This window comes from Monomorium pharaonis, chromosome 5 (genome assembly GCF_013373865.1).
Source record: "Monomorium pharaonis isolate MP-MQ-018 chromosome 5, ASM1337386v2, whole genome shotgun sequence".
Classification (NCBI taxonomy): domain Eukaryota; kingdom Metazoa; phylum Arthropoda; class Insecta; order Hymenoptera; family Formicidae; genus Monomorium; species Monomorium pharaonis.
In genome coordinates this window covers 8,624,415-8,647,052 of record NC_050471.1, presented here as the reverse complement: position 1 = coordinate 8,647,052, position 22,638 = coordinate 8,624,415, and the positions used below count along the sequence as shown (strand labels likewise).

Here is a 22,638-nt window from a genome sequence, read left to right as displayed (position 1 = left end):
TTTATTGATTTACGATTAAACGTCACCACCGGTAACTGCCTTTGTTTTTAATCTTCTGTTGACCTTTCTGCACTCTTTTTCATTTGCGCCGCTTCTCACTTGACGACAATGACGATTGAATACGCTAGGAGAGCTCTCTCAAAATCTTTTGCTTCTAATTCTCTAATGTAAATTCAAAAATCAAACGAAACATAATCTCGGAAATTTTTAAAGAAGAGAAACTTTCGTTTGTATGTATATGTGCTTTTCATATGCTTCGAAATAGAAAATACATTTTTATAATAATCAAGATAAGACCATGTGATATAGGTATAACAAAATTAAAATCTAAAAAAGAAGTAAATGAATTATTTTTCATGTGATTGTATTGATTATTAATTTAACTCTTACAATATAATGCATAAAAAGAGGACCTTATAAACGTATAAATGAGGATATTTCGAGTTCAAATCTTCATAGATTTTTTAAAACTATTTTAAGTAAGTAAAACAGTTCATCTTAAATTTGATATTTTTCCTATATATATATGCTATATATCATATTTTATCTTATCATATTTTAAATCTAAAATAAAACAAATCAGAAAGTCGTGTTTCAAAATGAGAAAGAAAAAAAAGAGAAGAGCAAAAAAAGAAGAAATATATAATATTATACGATAATTAAATTTCAGTATAATTCATTTGCTATTTTTCTTTTTTTGGAAGAACTCTCACTTAAATAACTATCGTCATTTGCTTCATCTTATATCATTGGCAAAAGTTTTTGTCAATTCTTCTGTTGCCTTCGAACAGGTAGGTGTATTTTTTATTTTGTTGTGTTCTAATTTACGTTCATCATTATTTAGACATTTATATGTTATTTTAATTTCCTTTAATCATCAATGGAAATTTTAAGCGTTATACAACTTGAATATCATCGAATTTCTGTGGCTCATTTTACGATGTTACAAGCACATTTACACGATCACACACACACACACACACACATTGATTATATTATTATTACGTACGAATAATACAAACGAGGGAAATATTCATAGCAAGAAGTAGAAGCCGAAATATTTAGTTTCAAAAAAAAGCAGAAACATTTTATGAATAATACATTGCTTTTATACTGCGAAGTATTTATATCATATTGATCGCTTTTGTCACATTCGCAGAAGATAAAATTTCCGTTGCGAAAAACGTTTTGGGACAGAACTCTAAGGAAATACAAGAGAAAAGTTTTCATACTTAGGGCATAATTCGTTGCCCCTTTCAGCAACTTATTGCATCTCGACGAGTCGTTTTAGAACAAGTCACTTCTGCTTTCGAGGAAATAGCTCTCCGAGTATCTTCTTGCGGAAAACTAGGGAGCAATGCGTAAATAACGTAAGGGGACGACATAAATTTCCAAATTGTCAAAGGATAATCATAAGAGGGTGAAAACTGATGGGGACAGAAACGCCAAGGGGGAAACGGCATGTACATTTATTCACATTTAGCTGGTGATAAAGCAAAGCGGCAGCTCAATTCGTGAGGTGGAAAAATATGAAAAGAAAAATTCTACAGTATAACTGAATGAATCTTTTTAAAAGCACCGTGTATATAACATCAATGAAACGAGACAGTAAGTAGAATAGTAAAAAAATTAGCATTATTATTCTAACGCAATTTAAATACAAAACTTTACAAATAAAATATTGTTAAATTAATAATTAAAAAAATTGATTTACGCGTCTCTAATTACAAATTAAAGATAAATGTTAAATAGCATTTTACTTTCAATCATTTATGGCTCAAATATTCTCGACATATGTTACTTGCAAAACAGGATAATTGTGAATTTAACCAAGCATACTTAGTTAAATTTAATAACAATTTTCAAAACGTAAATTCTAATTTTCAGAGTTTTTTAAAAATATCTTGTAGTTAATTTCACGTAACCTATCTCCTTGATAGAAAAAAATGTACCTCATATTTCAGAAATCAGATTCTAAATTACGTAATTAACGTGAGTTATAGAAAGTCAGCGTGATATGCAAATTGAAACCAATAAACGAATGTTTTAATATATGATGCTATAATCTACAAAACGTTACAATATACAAATTAATATTGGTGAATATACAAATAAATTTATAAATGTTTTGGCTTTAATCCATCTTCAGTGGCTTCGGGCGCCATAATGTTGGATTAAGTTGTAGTTAAGACCTGTATTCAGTTTCAATGAATTAGTTTGAAAATCTTTTTGATCATTCTCAAAATTAATTTGTATAATCTTTTATTCTTTGACTATATTATATTTATTATAATTTATATCCTCATATAAATCTATTCGCTTAGATGCTTGCCTGTGATCCTGAACATTTGGTTATGAAACTAGCTGCAGGTTTCTGGCTCTGCTCCAGATCGCAGTTCACGTTGCAGTTTCTCTTAGAATCAACTTCAATATTATAGCACATCATTATTGAAAATGATTTAAAATTAAGTCAAAATATTTGTAAATCAATTCATAGATTAGTGTCATGTGTTAAAACATTTGTTTGTTGGTTTTAATTTACGGATTTATTAATGTGCTGACTTCTTAAACTCCGACAATCACACAATTTATTATTTAAAAATCTGATATTGTTTTGGATAGATTTGAATTTGAATTTGAATTTCAAGATTTGATCTGAATCTTTAACACAAGGAGCAGACGTGCAACTCTTATGTTATCATCATCGTTGAAAAATAAAGAGGAATGGAGAAAAAGGTGAGAAACGGAGCCAGGTGGGATGTAACTATGGACGAATACATGAATATTCACTCTCGATCCTGACAATGTATTTCGTAAGAGCGTTTCATCGTAAAAAAATTCTCTCTCTAGCTCTCTTTCTCTCTTTCTATAGTACATAAAGTTTAAACTGCCCCTACAGCGATCCTCGTAAACGCTTCTCTTAATCGAACTTCGTGCCCCGGAAGCAACTTTCTTCGGCGGGAGATGGCGAGGGAGGCCTGAGAAGGATCGTGTTATCGGTAGAAACTTATCGAAAATGCGGGCTCGTCCTACTCTAAACTTTGCTTACGCGCATTTAGTGCGAATAGCTTTGATTATCAGCCGCGAAACGAGAACTTCTCGGACATGTTACGTTATCGGACATTCTTTGCCATGGTGAAACTAACCCATAATTACAACTGAACATTCGTAATTCGACAGATAAATTAGTTGAAATAATTGCTGCAATAAATACAAAAAACGCAGAATAAGAATATACGCGAAAAAAATGTATTTATTTAAGTGGCAAATATATGTATAATAGGATTATAAAAATTAATTAAACCTAAATTTAATATAATTAAAATACAATCATATTTTATTTATTAAAATATTTGTAAAATAATGAAACATTAAACGAAATGTTAAAAACTTCGTGTAAATATTAAAAAAAGACATTAGAATACTGAGAGAGTAGAAATCGGAGTGATGATATTGCAATGTCATTAGTCTCTGTTGAATCGAAAACATTAATAAGGAGACAATGATTCAAGCAACGCGAGGAAACCCTTAGGAATATTCGAAGGAAATCCTTTTTGTCGGGAATTTGATCATATGCCTGTTAGTTTTATGCGAACGAGCCCGTCTGTTCCCTCATTCCTCGTTCTTACTACGTCCGGTCGACGTATTTTTATTATATATCCTTGGACACCCTCAACGGTAGTATCTTTTGTGCGCTACAGATTTTTATGAAAAACACACAATAACGTCCGCCGCGGGAAGGAATAAAACGTATGAATACTATGGACGACACGTGCACCATATTAAAGCTGTCCGGTGCGACAAGAAAAATAGTTTTCTGCGCGATTGCAAAGGATTTCCTTCTCAGTCGCAACAATGAGTTTTATTAAACTAATTTGAATTCCAAAGATATACGATCAATACGTAACTTGACTATACTACGAGAAAGAAATGTAGGAACTAGCAGAGCTTTAAAATAAATATCTTCGAATGTGGGGATAATCATTAATTGTGTAGATGTAAAAATCATAGAAATTTCAATCGATAGCTTTCAATTTACGAGCAACAGTTCAAAACGCTTTTCAATGAGTGCTTAAAATATCAACAGTAATCAATTTCACAGAAAAGCACGATAAAAGCGTATAATAATTGTCTCGATAATTATCGAGAAATATAATTAATTGCATCGGCGAATAGTGATAAAAATAATGGTAGATAAAAAAAGGAGGATGATTATATTTAGTTGATAGGCACTATTCTTTAAAATTTCCACGTAATCGAAATCCATTTGAATTCACGTATTGAAAATATAGTAAACGTTTTGTCGATAGTGGATTTTTACGTTGATCTCTAACCTAAAAAATAAAGGAACATTCAAGATTTGATTAACTGAAAGTTTAATAAAGACAATCATGCATTAAAAAACCAAAAGTTACCACAATAGAAAAGCGCTTTGAATTTTAATACTTGTAAAATATTCTCCGAGATATAATGTGGGCAAAAATACGCGCTTGAAAATTTTACTATCCAATATTATAAAATTTTATCACTCATCAATCTTTTATATTATAGTATCTTTTATATTAGCACTGATTAAAAATTTCTTATCGTCGTTGATTGGATTACCATCATTTTATTGTTTGTTTACATTTTAATTAAAATATGAATTTATATATATTTGAAAACTCTCATGAAAAATATGAATCTTTATAGAAAGAGAATACATAGAATTATTATTAATAAAATGATTATAATTATAATATAATATAATTATGATATAATATGTCTATTTATATTATAATAAAATGATATAAATAATATTTTTAATTAATTGATATTTTCACATAAAAGAAATATATAATTAGAAAATAGAAATTATTCCGTTCAAAATCAATATAATTCAAATAACTTATTAATTCAAACAATTATTTAACTCTTTATACTTTCTGTAACTTATTCAAAATTTATTCTTTGCTATTACACGTGTACGTGACTATTCTCATTTCCGTCCATGACGGAAACTTGACATGCGAACGTGCCGAAACGTATATATTCACAGAGATGTCTGACTAATTGACAACGGATGTTAAAAATATGAGAATAAACTCTTTGATTAATTCTTAACAAAATCTGTAAGACTTTAAGCGACATTTGCGTAATGTCCCATATAACAATTGAAATTGAAATTCTAATAATATAAATTATTTTAATATATAACTTTCTCTATCTCAATTGGAACGAAGCCAAAATATCGACTGGCGGTCAGCGACTGATAGAAGATTACGAAAAATCTAGTCATACCGCGAAAATTAAGTTCACTTTTATTGGAAATAGAGCAATAGAGATCCTTTTTACGACACTGCTGCAGAATGCCCTACTCTCAAATTTCAAATATTTCGCCTGCTCCTTCTTATCAGCCCAACAACCTTCGTAAGCTCGAAGACAATTGGAAAACCCGAAATTTGCGAGTGCTTAAACGTGTAATACTTGAGAAATCTATACTAGAATAGAATATCGCCCTCCTTGCGTTTCCATTCAGTCTCGATATCAGGCTCTACATGCTGACTACGCAAAATTCATAAGAAGTGTTCTCAAGGGTTTCATTTGAAAGCTCGAAATTTCAAACAAGCTATCGTTTATCAAACAACAATAGAAAAGACTGTTATGCAAGAATCTAATTTCGTACATTATCAATCAATCAGGGAAAAAATTGTTTTTCAAAAACATGTAAAAGTTTAAACAAACATTATTAAAGAAATATATAAAAAACGAGGGGGTCAATAAATATATATAGTGTTACAAAAAAAATTGAAGACAAATTTATACAAAAATAAATAATATACATAATTAATTAAAAATCTTATATATTCTTATAAACTTATCGAAACAAATTTTTCTAAAGTTTGTTTCTAACATTTGCTTTTATGTAATCGCTAATTGTTAATTGAATTCTCGGAATTATTAAGTTTCGTCGATTTAACAGATACATTATTATTCATAAATAATGTTTTTGCAAATCCTCAGTTTGACCTGATTATACGTCCAATTAACATAGAACTAAAATATCAACAGAGGAATATCCGCGGAGATAAAACGTGGCGGACAGAGAGATTACAACATTCGAGGTTGTTAATTGTTCGTCTGTTACCGCTTTAGCGCACATCGATTCGGACGATAATAACAACGATTATAGCAGCAATTTGTCGAGATAGAAAGTATTCATCCGGTTTACCAACAGCGAAAATTCCGATTTCAAACAGCTGGATTTAACGGTAATATTTATGATTCGCTCGCGGCGATAATAAGTGCGCGTAAACATTTAGCAAATCGACGGATGGCAAATCGTTGGTGCTCGGCACACAGTTGATTTTCGATCAACCGACGCGCTGTCGCGAACGAAAACAATGCGCACCGATGGGAATTCGATCACCTGGGAATGTCGATTTCTGCTCGGCGAATAATCCGACAGCCTCGTTCCGCCTTTTGTACATGACAGCCATAATAATAATATTACCATCGGCGTCACACAGCGAAATCGGCAAAATAGCCAAAAATAGTTATATCCGGTTTAAAGTGCGCCATTCGCAGCTGCATTATCGTTTATTATTTATTCGTACCGGCAATTAGCGAAAGCAATTATTTATTTCTTAAAAGGAGCTTAATAGGTTTCTAAAATATGGAGTTCTGTGCTTTATGCTCCAGAACGCGAACAGCGGCGTGCTTATTAAAACAAAACTATACACAATGAACATTGAGAACCATTTTCTAAAGCGTTTCGTACCTCTTAAGTAATAGAGATACACACGATTAAAAAATGTATTTACAGATTCTACCAAGAAATTCTTTAATTACGATTTATTATTTTTATCATCTGTGAGTTAAAAAATTCGTAATATTTATAATATATAAAATGGAAAAATAGTTTTCTCATTGTATATAACGTCATAAAGTTTTCATGTAATATTGTATTTTAGAGAAATTCACAATTTAACAACTGCAGAATCTAAATCTGAACTTCGAGAATTTCGTAACAGCTAAAAGTGGGAATACGTTTACTTCGTCCCGGCTAAAAAAAGAAGTGAAGGAGAAATTTTCAAATTAAATTAAAATCAAACGATTCTGGGAAGACACAGATGACTGAGCATCGAAGATTTCGTAATATCTCAGCTTAAATTAGAGCTAACGTCAAGCTGACTCGCTCAAGAGACATTTTACGCATTTCGCATACGCGATCGATATCCGGGCCGCATCGTACGACATTCCATCAATGACATTCCATCAATCTGGGATCGGGAGGAGGGGATCGATGAATGCCGGGCAACGAGGACTACTTCGGGCTTGTCCCGTAGGGTGAGCCCGCCAGGCCGCCCGGTATTGTTAATCGTCACGAGCGAATAATCTGGCGGGCTCACGCCCGCGTTTGTACGTGCATTAGTCCGGCTCGTATGCAAACTGAAATCACGAGCGGTAACGACTAGGCGGCCTGCATAAATACGTGAGTGCGGCACGGTGGACTAATCAATTCCGCCGAATCACAGAGAATTTTCAATGCTCGGATACCACCCCCGTTCCAACCCGCGCCCTTCGCTACCTTGCTACGTGTACCTGCAACACGACGCAGAGTAGGCACGAAGCGGACGGAGGGGGAGAAGAGCAGCGAGAAGAGAAACCAGGAGAGTTTTATTGTCGGACTAATTCGGCAAAAGAGAATTGATTGCTGGCCCTTGTTGGCTCTGTCGCGTCCATGCGATACATACACGAACGCAATGTTAGCTTCACCTCCCATCGTTCCCTTTGTCGATAATCGAAATTTAACAGCACCCGGTGGCCAGCGAATCGCCCATTAAGAGACGTAAAAAAAAAGGGGGACCGGAACAGATGTGAAAATGTGAATGCACGACTGTACGTTTACTCAATTTCAAGATAAACGAGAAAGAAATGCAAAATATACGAAAGAAAGATTAGTGATAATATCCATAAGATAGATAATATCCATAACTGAGATATTCATACAGAAAATTGAGTATTATAAACTCTTTAAAATACCTCGTGTCTTTACAATACTTCTCGTTAAAATAATATCTAGGTAAAAAAAGATTATAAAAAATTGTCGTGTACATTTAAGAAAGTATATTTGTAAAATACAGTAAAATAAATTTAATACACAATATCCGATTTTCATATGCAATCGTGGCGCAGTGAGTTATCTATTCACTCTCCATGCCAAAAGCCTGAGTTCCGATCGGAAACATTGGATTTCGATCGCTACCTCTCGAATGGCAATGCCAAACCACTGAGTGTATCTCGAGAGGCCTTCAAAATAGGCCATACATGCAGAACCGGTGTTTAAAACTGTAGATCCTGTGTACTGCGCAGGTGTCTATGTTGCTCTAGATTGTTCTGACAATTGTCAAGGATCTATATCGATTCGGATATCCGTTTTCAGTTATTTTCGAGTCAAAAAAAAATGACAGCGATAAAATATCTAATAAGTAAAAAAAAATGTGACTGATCTATTTATTAGTATCCCTATTCATTATTAACACTAATAACAATGCATTAGAGTGGCTATGGACATATATAGAAAACATTCAAACAAAATTAAAAAAATTTTTTATGCAACGAAATAATAAAAGATCTGAATTGCACGGCCTTATGTTGATAGAGACATTATTGCGGAATAAGAAATTTCTTTGCCAAATAATAATGTAACCTAAACAAGATATAATACAGATATTAACGATAGAATATTACAAAACAATAAATACTAAGCTTGATTATGTTACATAGCATTAAAATTAAACAAAGCAATTTGTATAACAAATAACATTAAAATGAAAAAGAAGCAGTAAAAAGTATTAAAGCAAAATGAATTCTATATGCTCTCCCGTCTATGCTTTATAATATATTTCCAGAGATCGATCGTATCTAAGTTGCCAACTGTACCTAAGGGAACCTTAAAGAAACGCTCAGAAATAAATTTTCGTTAATAGAACAGATGCCTCGTGCGCGGTCATAAGCAGATCCTTATTTCAAGATTTCTTCCGACGCCTTCCATCCTTATCAGAGAGGTAATCAACTTCGCGTTAAGGATACCAAGACCTTCCCTCGAAGATACTCTTGTCTTAAAACAAAGCTCTTTATTTGTGTATTGTATGATTTATTTAACGAGCTAAGCGCCGGCACGCGACGTCGAATGTATCTTATATAGGGTGTACCAAGAAGGTTCAAACTCGTAAAATCTATTCCTAAAATGTGAATTTAATTTTAATCCTTAACAAATATTATTATTTCATAAGACTATTATTTTAATATTTTATTGTAATTAAAAGTATTAACAATTTTATTATATTGCTTTAATTTGCTTTAAATTAATTAGAAAGTAAACTTTCTGTATTTATCTTGACTTCCTATAAGATCTAAAATCGATTAGAGAAAAAAATCTTATTCTTTCAATATTAAACAAACTCACAAATAAAAATCTAAACAAAAAATCGCCATTAAAGAAAGACAAATTCTGGAAAGAAGATTAAAGTTCAATTATTGTTCAGAAAAACTCAGTTTTTCTCTTTTAAGAACACCTTATATATACATGTACGTGTTTCTCATCGCGTGTAGGCTTGATTCTCATTCTACGGTCATCCATCTTTCTCGGGTCCACTTGAGAGTGAACGACGAAGGGTAGAAGACAAGGGTGGTACTCTCGCGCAGGAAGAGGGTGAAAGAGGGAAGTGCGTGCCTCGGATTTCGTGAGACCGATCATTCCCTCCGAGGGTCTTCATTAGAGTCTTAATTAACGCCAAACACCAAGGCGATCCTAAGCGAAATCGGGTTTCGAGCGCGTATCTTAACGCGGCGACGCCGCGTCTCACGCTCATTAAGCTCGTCGCATTAATCGTACGATCACCTGCCACTTCTATTCGTTTCGCTGTACGTTCCCTCCCCGTCACTCCGTCCATCGTATTCGCTGTCAAATTAGGTTTGAGTAACAAGTCGTTGGATGATGCGTTAAGACCCGAGCGATCGTGTCGAATACCCATCGGGAACGATAAATGAAAACAAAAATACGAAAAACTAAACGATGCCTGCATTTTAACTTGTTCGACTCTCAAATAAAATGTTTCCTCGTTATAAATCGTTTAATTTCAGAATCACTGAACTTTAGGATCTTCGGATTTAGTAATGCTCAAACCTGACGGACTCTCGTATTATAATATTCTGGCAGCGATCACAGGATGGTGAAATTTGTAAAGAGTGTGTATGCGCATATGTACGTGTGTGCTGTATGGGCTGACAAATTCTGAATGTCTGTGAATTTTTAAACTTCGCAATTAGTCCCGAGAGCGAGCACGATTTTCTCCAATTTTAGAAAAATCCATGTGCTTTTTTTCCCTCCCTTTTTCGAGTTTGGAACTTCGTGCAAGTGCAAAAGGTGTGCCCGTGTGGTGGACGTAAATTTAATAATCGCATCGCTATGCTAAAACGGACGATGATCCGATTAAAACATTACGCGAGCTTCGTTTCCGCCGCGTTTTACATATTTCTCTACGCTTTACGAAAAACAAGATAAAAACTGCTGACTTCATATTAACGGGAGGGGAAGATCGTTGTTTATTCATGCCAACATTTCATAAATTTCCCGTCACGCGGCACTAGCGCGTAATCGCATATAAAATTCAAAAATGCACTTTGCCACGCTAAAATTCTCATTCAAATTATAAGTAATTTTTGATCAAATCAATTACACATTTTTCACCCTTCACTTGTCGCTCAATTCTAACCGCCGCCGCCACCAGCTCACTCAAACGTTTTAAATCGATGAAAGCCTCCGCGACGAAAACTACGTGACAAAGGCTATTCAACGTGTTTCGCAATATATCCGATGCAGATAATAATCCGTCTAATAAAAGCGTTATACTCCGCACGCGAGAACGTACGATGCTGTCCATAAAGAGATTGCATCGCACTCGAGCTTCTGTCTACAATTCCGTCGGCGCCGCAAGGTTCAGATAGATCATTAAAAATTAAAAAATATAAACAGTTGTGCCGACAGACCGCATTTTTCGCGACGATATCGCAATCTGCGCAAGAGATACGTAATAAAAAGCGTACAAAGAACCGTGTAAAATTAGTCAAGTCAAGCACTTGATGGGTTTATTTGCATATATAATAACATAACTATTTTTCAGTGAAAAGGGGAAATATTCACATTGTTTAATACATAAATGCTTTTAAAAGGTAATGTAAATTTATAAAAGAGAATCCGACGAAGTTTTCTTTAACAATTCGTTAATTACTTAGAATTTGTTCAATGTAATACGAATTTTTTAAAAAGCGTATGATTATCAAAATGAAAACGTCGAGCAGAAAATCCCAAGGCGAAAGCCTCCCTCGTCTTCGAAACTCTTGCGTGCGATATTGAAAAATTCAGCACAATACATTAACATCAATCCACCTATTCTCAAGAAAAGCCCGCTGATAGCGAAACGATCGCTTGAAAAGAAGGGATACGAGAGATGACACGAAAGAGAGGTGTCTCTGTCCATGATGTTTTTTTTAGACGTCGCCAAAACGACCCGGAAAATGGACAAACAATTTTTAAATCCCATCCTGTCACACGTGACGCCGTAGAGAGACGCATTAATAGCGAAAAGATCGCTCGACGCGGCGAACAGTTTGATGAAACCTCATCACGAATACATGGGAGTTTCTTGCGGCAAACATGAACTCGCTGTGAGCACGTTGCAAGTTCACGCTCGCCACCGCGATCGTCAAATCAACTTGTCAATCGTCACAACATTACGTAAAAGCAAACTCGAAAGTTTTAAAACGAATCTCAAATAGAATATGAAAAAAGAGAAAAAGATAAGGCACCTATAGGCGTGCATACGCAATAATCTTAACACCCCCCTCCCCCCATATAAAAAAAATATGCCGCGTAATATCGTGCGCCGTAGAAAGAATTGAATTGGAAATTCAATTTCGCGCATAGACGATCTTATCTTGGCGATGAGGGAAGAGAACGCCGGGTATTCAAAATCGGTATTCGATTTCTCGTGCTATTATTAAAAGTAAATAGTCCCCGGAAACGAACCTACCTACCGTCCTCTCGCGCAGGGAGCAAACAGCGGGAAGTTGGAGTAAGGAGAAAGAAAAACAGACGAGAGTCATCCTTCTCCCCGGGCGCTACCGCTCGCAAATTCTGCCCAGTTTCTAGGGGAAAAACTTTACGCGCGGCGAAAGAGGTCGAGGCGTCTAATAGGGAAACACGGGAAACATCGTGGATGAATACTGCCCGCCGCATTTCGAAGAACGAATATCGATTTATCGTCGAAAAGTTTCCGCTCTCCTCGACCGCACCGCGGACTCGCTCTGCTGTTTGACTTCCAGAAAGAAAGACGCAATGGGATATGTTTCCCCCCTTTCGAACCGATTGTAACTTCCCTCACGGATCGCTGACGCGACAAACTTTCGATAAAACAACGGACGGATATAGCGTAATGCCCGAAGTTACCGGAAGTTACCCCAGGAGATGTCCCGCGTTGTATCGTGGATAGAATAACGCTAGAGGTCCGCTTTAAAGAGACGCAAACGGTTTTTTTTTTTCCTTCTTCAAGCTGATATTCCGTAACTGATTCTACAACTGCAATTTTATCTGCAATCGTAACTTTCGGTCCTCCGAACTTTGCGCCTCTAAGAAAACTCAAGAATGCATTGCGGACGCAGTTCTTAAATTAAATAACTGTATTTTTACAACGGATTCAAAAACAAAGTAAGCGACTCTCGAACGAATTTTTCCACCAGTCGGCTCCCTACGATTTTTAATATGATTCGAGTAGCGTTGAAATGTAACGCGCGTATATATCAAAATCGAATCGATCAAATTTCGAGATAGGGCCGGCCTTTTAAACGCACAGCGACGTGCCGTCCCATTCCCTGTCGACAAAGCTATCGACCTCTGCGCTCACAACTGCTTGGACCGTCACGTGCGATCCGTGAAATTATGCCACGCTGCACATCATCCGTGACGATACGGACGTTCGCATAATCGAACGATGCGCGTGGATCCACCCACTCCCCGGGACGCACCCGGTAGCGCGTAAAGCAAAGCCAGTTCGGATGCAAATCTTCGTTCCATTTTGCATTTTGTCATCCGTCCGGCCGGTCGGCCGGCCGACCGGTCGTTTCGGCGCGGCGCGACGAGAATCAACACCTGCCGGTGCAAGAGAGCGTTACAGCGCGATTACGCAGTGAGGCTTAAGTGCGCCGCGATTCGCGGAATTATTCCCCGTTAATATTATCGTTATCTACAAAACTATTATTAATTGCCGACGCAGATTCCAATTTCCTGGTGAAATTTTACGTTTTCTCATAAAAAAATATGTATTTAAAAACGTAGGAAAAAAATAACACGCTTGCTGAATATTATGGCTGCATATAACGGTGAATTCTGACGCTTTGATTAAGTGTTAATATACTCGTGCCAATAAACTCTTGTGCTCCAGTTTGCGAAACCATAATTATAATCGATATTGTTGCTATTCATACGAAAAGAACGATTTCATTAAGTTACCTAAAAATTAGATACAGTTGAAAATTGTATTAAATTTGACATATATCGCATCTCCACTTCAATTGTTAATTTAACACAAAATAAATATGTCAGAAAATAGCACAAATATTATGTACAAAATTATGTATAATACTAATTTAATACATATTTTAATACATTTAATATTTTAATTTTACAAACAGAAACAAATTTTGCATATTATTTCTTCAGCAAATTTAACATGTATAATATAATATCGACGGGTATATTTTACTCATTTATCTTAGAATTAATACTAAAAAATGTTGAATATAAATTCATTTAAAACAAAGTATTCGTAATCACTATGTTAAATTAACGTTCAAAAATTTAATACAAAAGTTTTAACAAGGGTCAATTTTAGTCCAAAAATAATCGTTTATTGAGTCAAAATAATTTATGCAGCTTGATTGCTAAAATGTCAAAACATTTGTAGCATTATTATCATGCTTTAATTATGCATCTAGCTAAATTTATAAATACATCAGCAAAACTGTTCTTTTCGTATAAAGAGTAATTTAACAGTAAAGATACATTTCTATTTAAGTCAGAAATATTGCAAAATAAACAGGCACTATTGTTAGCGAAGAGTCATTAATATAACCCGATAAATTTTGATGCTTTACAATTCGCAAAATTGTTATAATCGCTGGCATCGGTGAAATTGTCCTAATAACAGAAACACGAATTTGCACTTAGATCTCAATGTATGCAGTACTGATAAACAGGTTGGAACTATCATTAGTGATTATCGCGGGCATCCTAACACAGTAAAATGTGAATCCAATATATATAAACTTCTAGTCCATTAGAAACTACAAATTTTGTTGTAATCGGATAAATTCAATATGGTTTTTCAAATTTTCGATAGACGTTGTTTAAAAAATAACTAAAATGCGAAATTTCCATTCATCTCTTTTGCGGTTCCGCAAATTTTATATTAACATACAGTTCTAAAAAAACGCATCCCGTTAGAGAAATTTTAGTAACGTCTCTGCATTTCGACCTCACCGTCACTCGTCACCGGAAATGATCTCTCGCGTGAAATCGGCGCGCAACGGCAAATATTTTACAAGCGACGGTGCGCGGAATGTCTGGCGGATAATTGCACCATGCGAAAATTAAATAGCACGAAGCCGGCGGCACATGGCAAATTCGAGCGCTCCCGCATATCTGATACGAAATACGAAGCGCGCCGGACAATCGACCCCGTACGAAAACGATGGCCGAGTGCGATGTAAATCTTGGTTCATTTTACATTATGTCACCGGCCGGGAGAGACGAGGTTGCTCGCGCAAATACGCCGTGGTAGATGGAATAGGAACGCTCGCGCGTTCGTCCGACTTTTACGAGCGCACGGGAAATCTACCTTCTGCACGCGTATATAATTCTGTATGCACGCGCTGTGCATAAATATGTTAAGTTATGGTTATAGACAATTTGAGTATGTATATATAAAAGTTGTGTGTACACATATAATCTTTTATTTTCACGCGATTCTTTGCAGTTTGTAGAAATAAACTATGTAAATGTACACTTTACATTGCAAAATTGTGAAACGCAGGGATCCAGAAAATTATTACATATAATTATACCTTAACAAATTTCAAATTAAATTGCCGTAGCGATTGTATTCAATGTATTAAAACGATGTAACCGAATGTTTCCGTACGATAGCAGGAATAGAAGAAAAATAAGTAAAAAAATTATATACGAAAGATGAATAAGAAATTAGCACTGAAATAATGCATTCAAGGGTACTAAAGTGTTTCTCAAAAAGCTATCTTTGCGTTGAAGATTCGGGACTTAGTTTCAATTGCAAAGTGTTAAATTGGAGTGCTAATGCACGTTGATAAATTTCCAAATTTAAATAATTGCCATAGAAAAAGAGATCGAACGAGGTATACAGAAAATAAGAAATTAATTAAAACAAAATTGAAATAAAATGCATTCAAAAATATTACAATTCTGCTTGAGAGCGTGTTAAAAAGCCGAAACTATTATAATTTCCAACTGCAAAATGCTAAACTCCTAAACTAAAACGTTCTGATATGGATAAATATTTATCTGACGATGCATTCATCACAATGTAGCGTTGCACGTCTGTATTCTGGCAAATTGTTTGCCTGGTGCACTTCACTTAGCAAAACCGTCAAAGGGTTGGTATATGCAACAATGCACACCGCACAGCACGAATATGAACAACAGCGGCAGAGAAAAGAAAGAGAGAGAGAGAGAGAGAGAGAGAGAAAACGATGATAGATCCGGTCACGGAACAAAAGGAATGAATTAAAGCGCGCGCACGCGTGTATGATGGAAGGTCACCAAATTAAAATGCATGAAGAGAGAAATATCGTTCACAACCGGCGAATCACGTGACAGAATTAACAATATCCGCGCGCCGTTTACAAAGTTTAACGTCAAACGAAGCGTATCTCGCGACGCCGGGAGGCCTAAAAAAATTCATGACTTTCAAACGTTCGTATTTTTTTTTTCAAGATTTAAAACCCCCGCCGGCGCGTAAGCGATTGTAAAAAAGCCTAATCAGTTTATTTCTTGAATTCTATGAAAGAATTTTTTATATTACTAAATTAATGAAAATAACAAAAAACTTTACAGAAAAATATTTTTAAAATGTATGTAAGAAATTAATTTAAAAAGATAAGAAAATATGGTAAGAAAAATCTCTTGCGCGTTTATTTCCAATCAAAAATTTAAAAAATAAATTATATTGTATTTATTGTATATGTAACGCAAAATACTTGATGAAAACGTAATCTTTCATAGAACAACCGGAGAATTTTAGAGCAAACATGCGGAAAATGTTGGCATGTTGCTGATACAATAGCATAGTCGAGGTTGAGTTCCGATAATGTACATAGTAAACATTCGCTAAACAATTTAATACATTCACGAACACTAATCGCCGGAGTTACATATAATATAGCGGACTTATACATAAACCACAAATCTCCCCTTACGCAGTAATCGCAGTACTAATGCAGCTTGCATGAAGCTCAGGCTATTAAATCTATATCAGCTGTTTCATCAAGCCCTATTTCTAGTGCAAGTCTAGACTTTCATACGTGATGTAAATGTGATGGAATATATTTTGTATTCCGGGACACAGAATACGCGCACATCGAGAAAGAGAAGAAATGTTTTAAAACAAAAGTGTAAAAGCAAAGATTCTTGTGTAATACACAGAGAAATTAGTTGCCTCTACTTTTTTATAGAAAAAAATTATTTGCAAGTAACAGACAATTCAGTTTTCCATTATATCAACAATCACGAAGTAGATTTCTCCCGGTAAGGTTCTCGTGGACTAAATCTCGCGGGATCGCGAACGAGATTTCCATCACTTTAACATCATCCACCGCTGTAATGATAATTCGTTGGTAACTTTATCCTGACTCTGGATTAAATCTGGTTTTCGCGAAATTGAATATCCGTTCTATTCGGATATTGATATTATTCCAACAAGGGAGAGAGGAGAGAAAGAAAGAGAGAGAGAGAGATTATTCCGCGGCAGATAGATATTGTTTCATTGATTGTACAACCGATGTGAATATCTTCAGACGATACTACTACAATTGTTCAATATATCCAACCAGAAAGCATCAAAATTTCTCAACAGTATGAGAGACAAAAGTACTATTTATTAACGTACTAATCATAACAGTAAAACCAAGCTATCCAAATAACTGGTACAAATAAATAAATATGACGATAATAAAACATAATAATAATATAACGAGAATATAAAAACTAAATGTAATTGAAACAGAAATTTAACAAAATAATTCGATGAAGCAATTGTTCGTTAAAGAGATCCCGGGAAATATTCCAGAGCAAATTATTATTAACAAATCAATTAATATAATTTCTGTTTGCGTTAATGGTGTAATTTGGTATTTTTGTATTTTTTTAATGACTTAAATACTTTCAACAGAAACAAAACGATATGGAAAATTTAGACAACGACAGCGCGAATTTGATTTATGTGGTGGATCCAATGAAGCTCGATGTGTGACTGCGGGATTAAGCCGCGCCTATTTCGCACGCAGAATATTACACGTGAGCGGTTATGCCGATAAACGCGGTTCACGCCACTCGGTAATCACTGCGCCAACATCGCCGCCGGCATCGCGAGCCACCGAATCGACTCGCCTTTTCAATTCGCAATTACAGCCGTTCCGCTGCGCGCGCGGAAGCCCTAATACCAATCGACCCTTACGAGCCCGAATACACGACGAGGGTTCTCCTCGCGCCGCCGCGCCGCTTCGGCGCGAGACAGCGCGCTGCAGCGTTGCGGGCCGGCAAGTTTCGATCCGGGAGGGAGGCGGCGCACTTTATGGCTTTCATTAAAGGCAACCGACGTAGAATAAGGACGCGTGTCCTTAGGGCGAATGGACCGGAGGGCACGGAAAATGGAGGACCACCGACGTGAGAAGACGACGAAACGTATGTGTATACACGTACGGACGCGCGGGTGCGGGATTTCTCGATTTGGCTGGCTCGACTGGTGTACACGATGTTTACACGAGCGGCTGCCCACCCGACGCTCCGCTTTCGCCAGCAATGAATTCGCATTACGATGGCGCCCGACGCATTAAACTATAACGACTGTCAGGGCATTCGGTAGACCGGATATCTACCTAAGCGACAGATTATGAGCGCGATGCATCCCTAACAATCTCTCCGCCGGGCATCGCACCGTATAGCGCGGTAATGGCCGCTTTTAAAACGCCATCCCAGCCGAATAGCCAACCACGGCAATAAGACAGATCTCAGAGGTCATTGAAACGATGATTGCGACCGTAGGAAGGACCGTAAATCGCGCCGAATCTCAACGTGTGAGTAATAATCGCACGTAGCCGGAAGAATTATTATTATTATTATTATTATATAGTTATGGTAGATAGATCTTTTTTACAGAATTGAATTTTTGTATCCAGAGAAAACTATTTTGTCTTTTAAGTCTAAAAAAAGTTGAACCTAAACAACAGCAGAATTAAAATCATCAGTGACCTCAAAACTATTTGCAAATATGTGAATATAGAAAACCGATTTAAAACCTTGTTTCCTCTAATAAATAAATAAATTGAATAAACGCTCTAAGATAGACAGATCTCGAACGATAAATCTAATTGCAGTAACTCGAAAAGTAAGAAGAAAAAATGAGGTCAGAAAAATCGAGATTACTCCAATGTTATTTTTTCTAGCTTTTTTTCTAGAGAAGGGAAAAATTACCAGTTATCTAAGAAATCTTAATAATTTCCGAAAAATTAAGCGAACCGTATTACCGCAATACCGTATATAGAATGAAAAGAGAGAGAAAAAAATTACAAAAATTATTCCAGCATCTTTGGAGAAAATCGAGAAATAACTCGGAATGAAAAAGTTAATAATGCTCAGCGTGTACAGGTCATTCGTGGTATTAAAAAATGGCTGAAATACGGGCACGCGCGGAAGTACTTCCGTTTTCCTGGCGCGACTGCCGAGACAATGGCCTTCCTCATTCCTTTCTACCCTCTTTATGTAGCACCAACAAAAGACTCTCGATATGCGACCTCGTGTGCTCTCACAATGCCCCCCGTGTCATCTGTAGTCTCTCCATACGCTCCGCCGAAGGTACACGCCAGGGGAAAGCGCCTCAAAAAAGAAAAAGAGAAAGAAAAAAAGGAAAAAGGGAGATATGATGCCTGCCAGGCACGGTAATTAATAACCGCTCTTCCTTTCCAGCAAAGATACAATCGTGTTTTATTATTATTATTTCCCGTACACGACGCGATTTTCTCCGGGATCAAATCGGGCTTGATGAATTCCCGAGAGAAACGGGGCAACGAGGAAAGTCGATAAATCGTGCGCGCGCGTACCCTCGCCGGCTGAATCACTCGAAACGATCTAAACGAGATTCGTAGCTCCACTTTCCAATTTTGCCCGACTTGAAGGAGCCTTTTCACAGATCTTGCGAGATAGAAGCAAGCGGAACGGGGTAGATAGGAAGGTTCTACCTGGTGAGAGCGAAAAGGTGTGCGGCCCAGGGGATGGTATATCGCGAAGGGAAAGCCGTGCGTGGGGATGAAGGGGAGAGGCAATCCGCGCGGGCGAGGATCGTACGTGGCGAGGAAGCGCAATTTTCAAATCGAACTGCGCGCGTGCAACATCGATACTGCGCGTCTCTCCGCCGCGTCCATCCGTCTGTCCGGTGAGCAGTTGACGAATTTACCCCGTGAGAGGACCACCCGGCCGAAGCTACGGTCGGTCGAGCTCCGGTCGGGGGAGCGAAGTGGCTCGGTCGGTTCTCGTAATACGATAGAGTTAGGTAACTAGCTACGTTATACCTTGGCAAACCCATTATATCGCACTGGGAATCCTTTGGGAAATAGTCTATAGCGCTGCCGGCCGGCCTGGGCTTCGATCAACCGTGAAATGTAGTCCGATACGTATTACCGGGTGCAGCATCCGCAATACGTTCCGCCGGCATCTGGCCGCGTTACCTTCCGCCGCGCCGCCCCGGCGGAGAGAGAATTACCGAGCCTACTATGCGCTTAGGATTCCGCCTTCGCATGGAATTGCGGCAATTTCTCTCTCGTTTGGCCTGAGAGCACGAGCACGTAGTTTGTCGTCCCTAAACATGCGACACGCTAACATATTAACCCCCCCCCCCCTCTCCGACTGGTGGTCGCGTTTGCGTAACGTAACTAGTAGTATATAGCAGGTCTTGACGCGACCCCGATAGATGGATGACGTCATAATCGCGGGTGGTTCATGTATAGAACTTAGTTTAGAAATTTCTGGTTCAGCCTTGCAAAATTAATTCGAGCTTGGTAAAAGTTGCAGAAATCATAAACGCGTGGTTATTCTATTAAAATCCTGAAAAGATATTATAAATATATAAAATTGAGTTTATTGTTTTTTATTACTTTTTATTCTACCTGTAATGCTCTGTAAAAAAACTAAAGTTTAAAAGTTAGTTTACGGAATTGTTCGTGTATCGCGTAATTGCATTCTACTTGCGACAGCAGATTGAAGAGCAACGTCCGTCCTATCACTGTTTCGCGACTGCGTGACGAATGAGATAAATAAATCGTAACAAAAGGAAACGTAATATCGTAACGAATAAAAAAAAAGGAGCGCTATTTTCGAAAACTCGTTCCGTTAATTCTTACAATCGATTATATTCGAACAAACGAATATTGACTATAGGAGAAGCGTACGGCCGGAACTCCGCGATGGAACTTTTATAAAAACGGCGCGAATGAGCGCTCGACAATATTTGATTAGATTTTACAAACAAACGCACTCCGGACGAACGCGCGACATACACGTGTAATGAATTTACATCGCGCCCCGGCGCGATTGCCTCTTTTATTCATTCGAGAGAGCGCTTGTCCTCCTGCACTACCCTTCTGCCCTCACCCGCGAAACGATCATGAATTCAATGGTTTCCGATAACAACGGGATGAGGTCGGAAGGGGAGGTGGAGAATATAAAACAAAAAGAAACGCTATCGACAGTAATTTACATATATAGGAGGAGAAAGAGAGAGAGAGAGAGAGAAGTAACGTTTCGAAGGTAACACGCGGAAAATACATGTTCGCCCACTTGACGATCCTTCCGACGCACACATTCTACACTTGAACGGAGTTGCCATTCCGCACGTACGCGCCCGTGCGTCTTTTGAAATCAACGACGGCGAAGTTCTTAAAGTCGTCGACAACGTCGAGCATTGTGAATATAGAGCCCGAGTATTATTGATACATCGTCCCGCGCGCGGAAAAGTTTCTGACAACGCACGCGCGCATCATTTATTTCGAGTCGTCATAAATCGCGCTTGAATCGTGCCTGAACAAGGTAAATATTTTTGCTTTTATGTACCATAAAAGAAAACGCTGCCGATAAATGTCGATAAGGGCCTCGAAGCATTTGCTTACGCCCGAAGTTAGAATTGATTCTACAAGCTTCCTCTCGTCTTCGAAAGTCTAACAAGAGGGGAAATTGTTTCTTCACTTTTCTTTTAAATAATATAAACGTTACTTTAAATGAACGATTTTTATCAGTATATTGACATTATCAAGTTACATCGATATTAAAGCGAAGGAAAATTATTCAGTAATTTGCAATTCTATTAAAATTTCCTGAACTTCCGAAATAAAGAAAAAAACTTTCCCAAATTTTTGCCCCAAAAGTTTATACCTTACTCTAAGAAAAATAGTTTTCCCAAAATATAGTCATAACCCACTTTAAGGCCCGTGATTAAGTAATCAAATTATTTGGATTGCTCGTAATCCTAATCTTACGTTTATTTTTTCAAATGAACCCCGTATTAACTAAAAATTGCAATAGCTATTCTATCTATTTCAAAGATTTTTAAGTTATATTAGTCAAAAATCTTTCCGTTGATATCCAGTTACGCACAGATAATTTTTACTTAAGTAAGGCATTAACTAAAATATTAACCTGTTTAACTATAAAAAACCAGTCGAAATTTTTCTCACAGTATAATTGCGAACAATCTAAGTAATTTACTTAATTGTAGGCCCTAAAGTGGGTTATAACTATGTTTTGACAAAACAGTTTTTTTCCAAACTACGATTGAGAAAGGATGCAATCAAATAATACGCTATTGCTCCTCCACTGCGATACAATAATACACGGAAACACGACTCTCGGCACGATCCTTCCATTTTCGGACTAAACACATGAATCCGAACAGAGTAGAGCCAGGACGGCGCACAAATTCGCGAAACGACACTAATGGTGGTCAAGCTGACTCCTACGGCACAATACCGGTATCGGCGCGCTATTATCCGCAAGTTTATTGAATGTTAAAGTTCTATAGAGAATTCTCCATTTCGCGCTCGCCCGGCTATATTTCGCCGTCTGTAAGTACGTCGTTGCTACGTAGCCAGTAATTGGCACGTCAGGACAATGCGGTGTATCAGCGAAATTCCGCCGTGGCGTTCATTTAATCAGAAACTACAACGGTACTCATCGAATTCCTCGCTGTTTAACGAATCAAACGTCGGAGATACCTTCACAAGTCGCGCTTATAGTAAAAT

The 22,638-nt window shown here is 37.0% G+C and overlaps 2 protein-coding genes across 2 annotated transcripts in view; one reads left to right on the top strand and one right to left on the bottom strand.

The window, feature by feature from the left end:
- Window positions 1-22,638, bottom strand: part of LOC105830720 (mitotic spindle assembly checkpoint protein MAD2A) — a 212,624-nt gene that overhangs the window by 172,946 nt on the left and 17,040 nt on the right. The window lies entirely within an intron of this gene.
- Window positions 1-22,638, top strand: part of LOC105830721 (protein vein) — a 359,320-nt gene that overhangs the window by 321,700 nt on the left and 14,982 nt on the right. The gene's annotated exons all lie outside the window — the stretch shown is intronic.